Source organism: Chrysochloris asiatica, unplaced genomic scaffold, assembly GCF_000296735.1.
Source record: "Chrysochloris asiatica unplaced genomic scaffold, ChrAsi1.0 scaffold00051, whole genome shotgun sequence".
Taxonomy (NCBI): domain Eukaryota; kingdom Metazoa; phylum Chordata; class Mammalia; order Afrosoricida; family Chrysochloridae; genus Chrysochloris; species Chrysochloris asiatica.
The window spans coordinates 4,775,550-4,787,410 of record NW_006408569.1 but is presented as its reverse complement, the minus strand read 5'-3'; the positions used below and the strand labels follow the sequence as shown (position 1 = coordinate 4,787,410).

Here is an 11,861-nt window from a genome sequence, read left to right as displayed (position 1 = left end):
AGGGTCAGAGAAAAAGAGGAAGACCCCCAGTGAGATGGATCAGCCAGGTGGCATCATTGATGGCGTCAAGTGCGGCAGCGGTAGTGGGTTTGGCCCAGGATGGAACATTGTTTCATTCTGCTGTGCATGAGGTTGCTATGAGTCGGTTCCGACTTGATGGTACCTGACAACATAGAGGCAAGATGTGACTAGCTTTCAAGCTTTCAAGAGGGAGTGTAGCTCCAGACAAGGAGGGGGAAGGTAGAATCACCACTGAATGATTTCTAATCTGTTGGGACCGGGCTGTTGAAAGGAAATGGGGATAAGGCTCTTGTGGTACAATAGTGAATAATTGTCATCAGGACTGACTGTGAGGGTAGGAAATATAGAGGTAGATTTTTTTTTTTTTTGGCAAAAGGAGGAGAATGATTGATTTTGCAGCCCAGGAGTGGAGGTCCCTGGAACCATCAGCTGAGAAGAACAGAGAGCAGGACCCTAAGCAGAGAGGCAGTGATGGCAGGGATGGAGACAGATGGAGTGGCTGGGCTCAGGAAGGGAGAAGGGCTGTGTGCTGGTGGCCAGAGGGCGGGCCTGTGTGTTGTACCCTTTGGTTATTTAATGATGCATGGTGGGGATTGTAATCATTGCAATGAAATGTAAACCTCACAATAAAAACTTAAAAAAAAAAAAAAGGTCTATCTGAAAGGTTGTTGTTGTTGTTAGGTGCCATTGAATTGGTACCGACCCATAGTGACCTTATGCACAACAGAATGAAACACTGCCAGATCCTGGGCCAGCCTCACTATTGTTGCCATGCTTGAGTCCATCAATGCTTCCACTTGGCCAATTCATCTCATTGGGGGTCTTCTTTTTTTTTCTCTGACCCTCCACCTTACCAAACATGATATTCTTCTCTAGTGATTGGTCCCTCCTGACAATATGTCCAAAGTATGAGAGATGAAGTTTGGCCATCTTGGCCTCCATGGAGCACTCTGGCTTCCATGAACATCTGTTAGTAACCAGAACATGGAATGTACAAAGTATGAATCTAGGAAAGTTGGAAATCATAAAAAATGAAATGTAACACACAATGATTGATATCCTAATTATAAATGAACTGAAATGATCAGGTGTTGGCCATTTTGTATCAGATAATCATATGGTTTACTCTGCCAGGAATGACAAAGAGGCATGGTGTCTCATGTATAGTCACAGAGAACATTTTAAGATAATCCTACAAGGAAGACCAGTTAATACAAGTATTATTCAAATTTACTCACCTATCACTGAAGGAACTCTGGTAGAGTAGTGGTTACGAATGGGGCTGTAAACCGCAAGGTCAGCAGTTCGAAACTACCAGCTGCTCCGCGGGAGAAAGATGAGGCTTTCTGCTTCCATAAAGATTTACAGCCTCGGAAACCCTGTTCAGGGTCACTATGGGTTGGAACTGACTTGACAGCACTTAACAACAACAACAACATCACTGAAGGTAATGATGAAAAAACCGAAGGATTCTACCATCTTCTTCAGTCTGAAATTGAACAAACATGCAATCAAGATACATTGATAATTGCACTGACAATTACTGGTGATTGTAATGAAAAAGTTGGAAACAAAAAGGAAGGATCAGTATTTGGAAAATATGGCCTTAGTGATAGAAATGAAGTAGATCACATGATATAATTTAATACCAATGATTTCTTCCTTGCAAATATGTTTTTTCAAGTACATAAGCAATGACAGTACACATGGAAGTCACCAAATGGAATACTCAGGATTCAAATTGACTACATCTGTAAGAAAACACCATGGAGAAGCTCAGTATCCTCAACCAAAACAAGGCCAGGGGTCGACTAGAACAAACCATCAGTTGCTCATATGCAAGTTTAGGTTCAATTTGAAGTAAATTAAAACAAGTCTAAGAGAGCCAAAATGTGGCTGTCTACCCCTCCTGACTTTAGAGCCCATCTCAAGAACATAGAATACTAATGACTGAAGACCAGAGGAGTTGTGGTAAAGTATTAAGTACATCATACAAGGAGAAAACAAGAGGTCATTAAAAGACAGGAAAGAAAGAAAAGACCAAAATGAATGTCAGAAGAGACTCTGAAACTTTCTCTTAAATGTAGAGCAGCTAAAGTGAATAAAAGAAATGAGAAAGTAAAAGAGCTCAACAGAAAATTTCAAAGGGTAGCTCAGGAGACAAAGTTAAGTATTATAATGAAATATATAACAACCTGGAGTTAGAAAACTAAGTGGGAAAAACATGCTTACCATTTTTGAAGCTGAAAGAACTGAAGAAAAAATTCAAGGATTGACTTGAAATATTGAAGGATTCTATGGGCAAAATATTGAGCAATGTAGGAGAATCAAAAGAAGATGGAAGGAATACACAGAGTCACTGTACCAAAAGTAGTTGGTTGACATTCGACCATTTCAAGAGGTGGCATGTTCAATAACCTGTAGTATTGAAGGGAGAAGTCTAAGCCACACTGAAAGCACTGGTGAAAAACAAGACTCCAGGAATTGACTGAATACCATTTGAAATGTCTCAACAAACTGATACAGCACTGAAATACAGTGATACAGAATTCACTGGTTTATGCCAAGAAATTTGGAGGACATTTGTCTGGTCAATCGACTGCAAGAGATACATCTTTATGCCCAATCTAAAGAAAGATGACCCTACAGACTGTGGAAATCATTTAACTGTATCATTAATATCATATGATAGTAAAGTTTGGCTAAAGAAAATGAAAAAAAAAACAAAAAAACTGCAGCAATACATCGACAGGGAGCTGCCAGAAATTTAGGTTAGATTCAGAAGAGGATATGGAACAAAGGATATCACTGCTGACATCATATCAATCTTGGCTGAAAACTGAGAATACCAGGAAGATGTTTGCTTGTGCTTTATTGTAAAGGCATTTGACTTTGTGGATGACAACAAATTATGGATAAAATCACAAAGAACACTTAATTGTGCCCATGCAGAACCTGTGTGTAGACCAAGAGGCATCATTCAAACAGGACCAAGGAATACTGTGTGGTTTAAAATCAGGAAATGTGTGTGCCAGGGTAGTATCCTTTCACCATACTTACTCTGTCTGTATGCTGGGCAATTAATAAGAGAAGCTGGGTTCTATGAAGAAAAACGTGGCATCAGGATTGGAGGAAGGCTCATTAAGAACTGATGATATGCAGATGACACAAGCTTGCTTACTGAAAACAAAGAAGACTTGAAGCACATACTGGTGAAGATCAGACTACACACTTCAGTATGGATTACAACTCAATGTAAAGAAAACAAAAATTCTCACAACTGGACCAATAAACAACATCACAATAAACGGAAAATATAGACGTTTTCAAGGATTGCATTTCACTTGTATCTACAATCAATGCTTATGAAAATTGTTGTTAGGTGCCATCGAGTCAGTACTGACTCATAGCGAAACACTGCCCCATCCTGGGCCAACCTCACAATTGTGCCACGCTTGAGCCCATTGATGCTGCCACTGTGCCAATCCATCTCGCTGGGGGTCTTCCTCTTTTTCTCTGACCCACCATCCTACCAAATATGCGACTGGTCCCTCCTGACAATAAAAATCTGGCTTTGGAGATCATGTGTTTAACCGTTATACTAACTCATCAAAAAAGAGCAATAGTGAAATTGAATGAGAAGACATGCTATTTTCTCTTTCATTGCTAATGATGTGTATTGAAAGACTGGTTATTTGGACCACTACCTCCCTAATGTCAGCATAGCTGAATAACACATATCTCCCATCTAGAAGGCTGGCTTTGGAAACCCAAATTTAAAAAGTGATTTAAAAGACGATGGCATGTGTATCTTTTCTGTATGTACATGTGATTTTACCTGAATACCTAGATCCCGATCCAGAGGGATGTGCATTTGCATGCATATGTTTGCTTGTGTGTGTGTTTAGATGTTTTATGTAAATCTAACAGTTTTGAATGTCAGTTAATGAACTTTCCTCCAGAAACCTAAAATCCAGCTTTTTCATAGGACTAGATTTTAAAATAAGAAACTCTTATTCTGTTTTAGGGTTTTTACCTGCTTTTCCAGAATCAACTTTTTCTACAGAGGCTGCTATTCTGTTCTCTCAGGAATGTAGATATCAAACAAGTACGGATGGCCTAGTAATGCCAATGGAATAATTCTCTGTTTCAGTCCTGATAATTCAGCCCTATCGCATGCTCTGATCACAGAAGATTATAAATATGATTTAATATCTAGCCTGACATTTCTTGAGCTGTTTTAATATTTAAAAAATATATTCTTTGGGGATTTCTTTGGTCTAAAATAGCATGAAGGATTCCAAGCATGTGCTCTACCTGTTTGCTTTGAATGTGAATTTGGGAGTCTTGACTTGTTACTGAAGGAGACTGGTGGCACAGTGATTAAGAGCTTGACTTCTGCCAGAAAGGTCAGTGGTTAAAACCCACCAGCCAATTCACAGGAGAAAGTGGCAGTCAGTTTCTGTAATGATTTACAGCCTGTGGGTAGTTCTACTCTGTCTTATAGGGTTGCTATGAATCAGAATTGATTCAGTGCGGTTTTCTTTTGTCACCATAGGGCTGCATGCTGGGCTGTTTTCTTTGGAATATGTTTTCACTGAGCTGTTTCTTTTCCCATTTAATCTCCTTCATCCCACCATACCCTGACCAGATGTTAGGGATAGCTTGTGTTTGTAAAGCAGATTTTCTTTAGGTACATTTAACTGGATATGATGAGCACCATCACACAAAAAAATACCCTTATCAGCACAGATCTCTAACCACTGATGGTGGTGGTTGTGGTGGTTGGTGTGCCTTGGAATTGGTTCCAACTCATAACGACCCTGCATAGGGTTTCTGAGGCTGTAAAGCTTTACGGGAGCAGAAAGCCTCATCTTTCTCTCCTGGAACGGCTGATAGTTTCGAACTGCTGACCTTGAGGTTAGCAGCCCAACTCGTAACCACTGTGCTACCAGAGATCCTTGATAAAACTGGATTATGTGAGAAATATAAATGGGAGAGTGACCTGACACAGCATATGGAGAGGCTGACATTTCCTCTGGACATTATGACTTCTATGGGTCCAGAAAATATCACTATGATGGTGACTGAGTTTATCATACTAGGGTTCAGAGACTTCAAGAATTTGAGCCCTTTCTTCTTCCTGGCCACCATTTCAGGTAATCTCTTCTTTGTGATCCTGGTGAGCACTCAGCGGGAATTCCAGACCCTGGTGTATTTCTTTCTAGCAAACCTCTCATGCATGGAGGTCTGCTATACATCCAACATTGCACCCAGAATGCTGGTGGGCTTGTTGAGAGAGAAAAATGTAATCTCAATGGTAGGTTGTATTATGCAACTCTACTTCTTTGGGGCCTCGGGCAGCACTGAATGTTACCTTCTAGCAGTGATATCATATGACCCTTATACTACCCAACACTCATGTATGGGACTATGTGTGGGGGGCTAGTAATTGGTTCATGGGTCAGTGGATTCACAGTGGCAGCTGCATTCCAGGCTGCTATGGTGTCCAGCTTGACCTTCTGTGGTAACAATGAAATTGACCACTTCTTCTGTGACTTGAAACCTCTACAGAAGCTCTCCTGCTCAGATACCCATCTAGTCAACTCGGTCTGCACAACTCTAACAGCATTGGTAACTCTGGTCCCCTTTGGACTAACACTAGCATCCTATTGGAGGATTCTTTCCACAGTGTTGCATATGACTTCCATAACTGGTAGGAAGAAGGCATTCTCTACCTGCTTCTCTCACCTAGTTGTTGTGATTTTGTTTTTTGGGACTTGATCCTGGTGTATGCTGTGCCCTTGGCTGGCCAAGCACTGGCTCTCAACAAAATCTTCTCCTTGCTGTATATGGTTGTCACTCCCATGTGTAACCCTCTTATCCACAGCCTCAAAAACAAGGAAGTGAAGGAGGCCCTGAGAAAGCTAAGAAGTTGACCCTACAATGATGGACTTCATTCAGCTCACATAAGTTATGGCAGTCTGAAAATCAAGGCACTCCTCTACCTTCGGGGAACTCTCAGCATGATTAGAAGAAAAGCATAGGATAGGTAATAATTTATAACCCCAAATATTGGTTAATCCCCAAACCATCTATTGATTTGATTTTGGGGAAGAATTGGTACATTTGTTTTGGCCAAAGCCTCCTTGGAATGATCTAGTTTTATATTATGGGAGGTGAGAAGAAAATTTCCATTTGATTGAAGGGGAACCACTCTGGGATGGATAATAAATAATTACTGCATGGTGGTGGTGGTGTTTATGTGCTGTGGAGTCGGAACCGACTCACAGTGACCCTGTACAGGGTTTCTGAGGCTATAAATCTTTATGGGAGCAGAAAGCCTCATCTTTCTCCTGGAAAACAGCTGGTAGTTTTGAACTACTGGCCTTAATGTTCACAGCCCAATTCATAACGACTATGCTACCAGAGCTCCTAATTACTGCATATAACCCCCCAAAAATCTCAATCCTAGAGGGAATTACTTGGAAATATTTTGTTTCCTTTCTGTGTTGTTGTTTATTTAATAATTAAACTGGCAATTCCTGAGGTTGGAGGACTGATAACTGTCACCCCCATAAGAATAGGAGAGGCAAATTCCCTGAGTGAAGGGACAATGCTTCTTTTCTTCAGCACTCAGTTCTGATGACAAGATTGACTGTGTTAAGTGACTAATAACAACACCAAACCTCTACTTGGCCTGGTATTAAAAAATCTAAAGATGAAAACCCACTAGAAGACTAGTTTTGGAGAAATGTGCATTATATACTTGGGGCAATTGGTAAGATACATGGATTGCCTCAAGGCACTCTTTTATATGTTGAAATTCTCTAACATTTACAGCTACCCACACTGTGTTTTCATTTCTTTCTTTCCATTTCCCTCTCAGATCCTCCTTCTGCTATATATCTGAGCTTGTCTTGCTGGTATCCCTTGTGCTTTTGTTTTCTATTTTTCTATCTGTTACCACCTACATAACATTATTAACTGGTATATTCAAGCTACATATCAAGAGAAAAGGGAAACAAATAGATACTGCTATGAAAAGGGAGACAATACATTTATTCAACTAACATCATTTATTGTAAGCCCAATATTATCCTGGCATTGTGATAGGTGCTAAGACTAAGATAGTAAATAATGTAGATATAGCCTGTGGCTTCAGATATCTTACATTCTGGTATCCTTGGTGTTCAAATTGCTCAGAATTTGTTTTTACATTGTTTATAGAATATGTAGATATTGAAAGAACTGACTATAAAAAGAGAATTTGTATGCAAAATTCAAGTATTCTCAGTTATTTTAATTTTAAGAGTAATTGTATAATCAGAAGCAATCTACTGTAAAGATTTAACAAAGCCTTTAGTAGGAAATATGAGAAAACAAATGCTCAGAATGTGTTTGAATGCCCTACTTAGCTAAATTCACATAATTTTGTCCTTCAAGACTCAACTCATGTCCTGCCTTCCATTGAAACCCTCCCTGACTTTCCACTTACGTCATTTCTTCCATGTTGTTGTTGTTAGGTGCCATCGAGTTGGTACCAACCCATAACGACCTTATGCACAGCAGAACAAAACACTGCCCGATCCTGGGCCAACCTCACTACTGTTGCCACGCTTGAGTTCATTGATGACCAATCCATCTCGTTGAGGGTCTTCCTCTTTTTCTTTGACACTCCACCTTACCAAACATGATAACCTTCTCCAGCGACTGGTCCCTCCTGACTATATATCTGAAGTATGAGAGACGAAGTTTGGCCATCTTGGCCTCTAAGGAGCACTCTAGCTGCACTTCCTCCAAAATGGCACTTTCAATATTCTCCTCCAACACCACAACTCAAAAGCATGAATTCTTCTACTGTCTTCCTTATTCACTGTCCAGCTCTCGCATGCATATGAGGTTATTGAAAATACCATGGCTTGGGTCAGGCACACCTTAGTCCTCAAGTTGACATCTTTGCTCTTCAACACTTTAAAAAGGTCATGTGCAGCAGATTTCCCTAATGCAATATGTCGTTTGATCTCTTGACTGCTGCTTCCATGAGTGTTGATAGTTGATCCAAGAAGAATGAAGTCCTTAACAACTTCAATCTTTTCTCCATTGATAAGAATGTCATTTATTGGTCCGGTGTTGAGGATATTTGTTTTCCTTACATTGAGATGTAATCCATACTGAAGGCTGTGCTCTTTGATCTTCATCAGTAAATGTTTTAAGTCCTCTTCACTTTCACCAAGCAAGGTTGTATCATCTGCATATCACAGTTGTTGATGAGTCTTCCTCCAATCCTGATGCTATGTTTTTCTTCATAGACCCCAGCTTCTCGAATTGTTTGCACAGCATATAGGTTGAATACGTATGGTGAAAGAATACAACCTTGTCGCACACCTTTCTTAATTTTAAAACACTCAGTGTTCCCACGCTTTGTTTGAACAACTGTCTCTTGGTCCATGTACAGATTCCTCATGAGCACAATTAAGAGTTCCGGAATACTCATACTTTGCAGTATTTGTCCATAGCTTGCCATGATCCACACAATCAAACAGTCAATAAAGCACAAGTAAACATCTTTCTGATGTTCTCTGCTTTCAGCCAGGATCCATCAGATATAAGCAATGATATCCATCATTCCACAGCCTCTTCTAAATCCTGCTTGAACCTCTGGAAGTTCTCTGTCAATGTATGATTGTAGCCATTTCTGTATTACCTTTAGCAACATTTTGCTTGCGTGGGATGTCAAAGCAATTGTCCGATGATTTCCGCATTCCGTTGGGTCACTTTTCTTTGGAATGAGCACAAATATGGATCTCTTCCCATCAGTCGGCCAGATAGTTGTCTTCCAAATTTCTTGGCAGAGATGAGTGAGTGCCTCCTGTGCCACCACACTTTCTTGAAAGATTTCAATTTTTATTCCATCAATTCCTGGTGCCTTGTTCTTTGCCAATTCCTTCAATGCACCTTGGACTTTATCCTTCAGTATCATTGGCTCTTGATCATATGCTACCTCTTGAAATGTTTGAACACTAACCATTTCCTTTTGGTACAGTGACTCTGTGTATTCCTTCCATCTTCTCTTGATGCTTTCTGTATCATTCGAAATTGTGCCCAGAGAATCATTCAATAACAAAAGTTGAGGCTTGAATTTTTATCTTAACTTCCCCCAGCTTGAGAAATGCTGAGCATGTTCTTCCTTTTTGGTTTTCTGATTACAGATTTTTGCACATTTTGTTGTAATATTTGGATTTATCTTCTTGAGCTGATCTTTGAAATTTTCTGTTCAGCTCTTGGACCTCCTCATTTCTTCCATTTGCTTTAGCATCTCTACACTGGACAGCAAGTTTCAGTGTTTCTTCTGACATATACTTTGACCTTTTCCTTCCTTCTTGTCTTCTCAATGACTTTTTGCTCTCTTCAAGTATGTTGTTCTTGATGTCATCCCACAACTCTTCTGGTCTTCAGTCTTTAGTGTTTAATGTATCAAATCTGTTCTTCAAATGATCTCTAAATTCATGTGGGATATATTCAAGGTCATATTTTGGCTCTTGTGGACTTGTTTTCATTGTCTTCAACTTCAGTTTGAATTTGCATATGAGTAATTGATGGTCTGTTCCACAGTCTGCCCCTGGCCTTGTTTTCATTGATGATATGGAGTTTTTCCATCTTCTCTTTCTACAGATGTAGTCAATTCCATTTCTGTGTATTCCATCTGGTGAGGTCCATGTGTATAGTCCTCTCTTATGCTGTCTAAAGAAGGCATTTGAAATGAACAAATCATTGGTTTTGCAGAATTCTATCATGTGTTCTCCAGCATCATTTCTATCACCAAGGCCATATTTTCCAACTACTGATCATTCCTCTTTGCTCCCAACGTTTGCATTCCAATCACCAGTAATGATCAATGCATCTTGATTTCATGTTTGATCAATTTCAGATTGACCAAGTTGGTAGAATTCTTCTATTTCTTCCTCACTGGCTTTAGTGGTTCATGTGTAAACTTGAATAATAGAGGTATTAACTGGGCTTTCCTGTAGGCTCATGGATATTATCCTATCACTGACACAGCATTGTACCTCATGACTGATCTGGGTATGATCTTTTTGACCATGAATGCAACACTATTCCTCTTCAATGTATCATTCCCGGCATAGTAAACCATGTGGTTGTCAGATTCAAAATGGCCAATACCAGTCCATTTCAGCTCACGAATGCCTAAGATATTGATGTTTATGTATTCCATTTCACGTTTGACAACTTCCAATTTTCCCAGATTCATACTTCGTACATTGCATGTTCCGATTTTCAAAGGATGTTTACAGCTGTTTCACTTCATGTGCCCCATCAGCAAATGAATGTCCCACGGGCTTTTCTCCCACAGGCTTTACTCCATTCGTGTCCTCACGGTCAACTCTACTTTGAGGGGGCAGCTCTTCCCCTGTCGCATTTTGAGTGCCTTCCAACCTGAGGGGTTCATTTCCCGGCACTATGTCTGACAATGTTTTTCTGCTATTCATAAGATTTTTAGTGACTAAAGATTCAGAAGTAGTTCATCGCTCTTTCTTCCTAGTCTGTGAAGCTCATCTGAAACCTATCCACCATGGGTGACCCTGCTGGTATTTAAAATACCGGTTGCATAGCTTTCAGAATCACAGCAACTCACATGCCACCAAAGTATGACAAACTGGCAGATTGGTGGCCATTTGGTTTTAAGTGGAAACTGTCACTTTAAATTTCAAGGAGATCTGTGCGCATGCATCGTAGAACCCTCCAAGTGTGGGGGTGGGGTGTCCATTCACTCAGGCATCCCCTCTAGTCACCAGAATGGAGAAGCGCAGACAGCGAGAGACCAATGAACAAATACCAAAAAAAGAATGTCCACACCTGTATCTCTGCGGTTCTGTCAGGCTTTCATGGCTGTTTTGATTCTTCCCACACTTGGTCTCTGCCAAGATGGCCGGCTCCAGGAGTAGCTGAGCATCTTGAATTAGAAAGCAATGGATTTCTTGATTCTGCTACAAATTCCCCTAGCTGTAATTCTTCTAATCTTCTAAATATTCTTTTATATGTGGTGTGGTGTTCTAGCACCATCCCTTGAGCCCGCTTGGTCCGGTATTCTGTGTTGTTGGTGATGGAGCTCCTCACTGCAAGTCTACCCGATGCACCATCTTATATACTTAGATAATTGTTCCTTGGAAGAGTACATTATTCCTCTTCATTTGGCATGTAGCATGAGCTGTTCTGCTCTTTCTATGTTTATCCTTGTATACTATCATCACAGAAAAATGGAAAAGTTTTCAATGGCAGAAACAGCAAGTCATTTCTATCTGTACCTTTGTGTATCTAGCATAATGTCCTACACACAGTCCATATTTAACATCTGATATCACAGGATAAAACACAATCTCCTCAGCATAAAAATCAAGACCTTCCATGACCTTGCTCTTTTTTCCTCCTCCAATGTCATCTCCCAATAGGTTCCATTTCACAATTTAAGATATCACAACTGCATATCATTACTCATGCTCTTTGCCTGGAAAATCCTGCCTATATTGGTTTTGTTTTTAAAGTTTTTATTGTGAATTATGTGATAGTTTACATGGGAGAACATTAGTTTTACATTCATCCTATCTAATTTCATTTCATTGCAATGATTACAATTCCCTGCATGCATCATTAACCAGCCAAAGAGTACACCCCACAAGCCTGCCCCCTGGTCATCAACACACAGACACTCTCCCTCCCAGAGTCCAGAGTCCCCAGCCACTCCATCTCTCCATGTCATCGTCTCTACCTCCATCTCTGGTGTTGCTGCTTCTCTGTATAGGGTCCTGCACTCCGCTCTT

The 11,861-nt window shown here is 40.2% G+C and overlaps 1 pseudogene; it reads right to left on the bottom strand.

The window, feature by feature from the left end:
* Positions 1-8,786, bottom strand: part of LOC102813153 — a 77,096-nt pseudogene extending 68,310 nt beyond the window's left edge.
* Between the last annotated feature and the right edge of the window lie 3,075 nt (positions 8,787-11,861).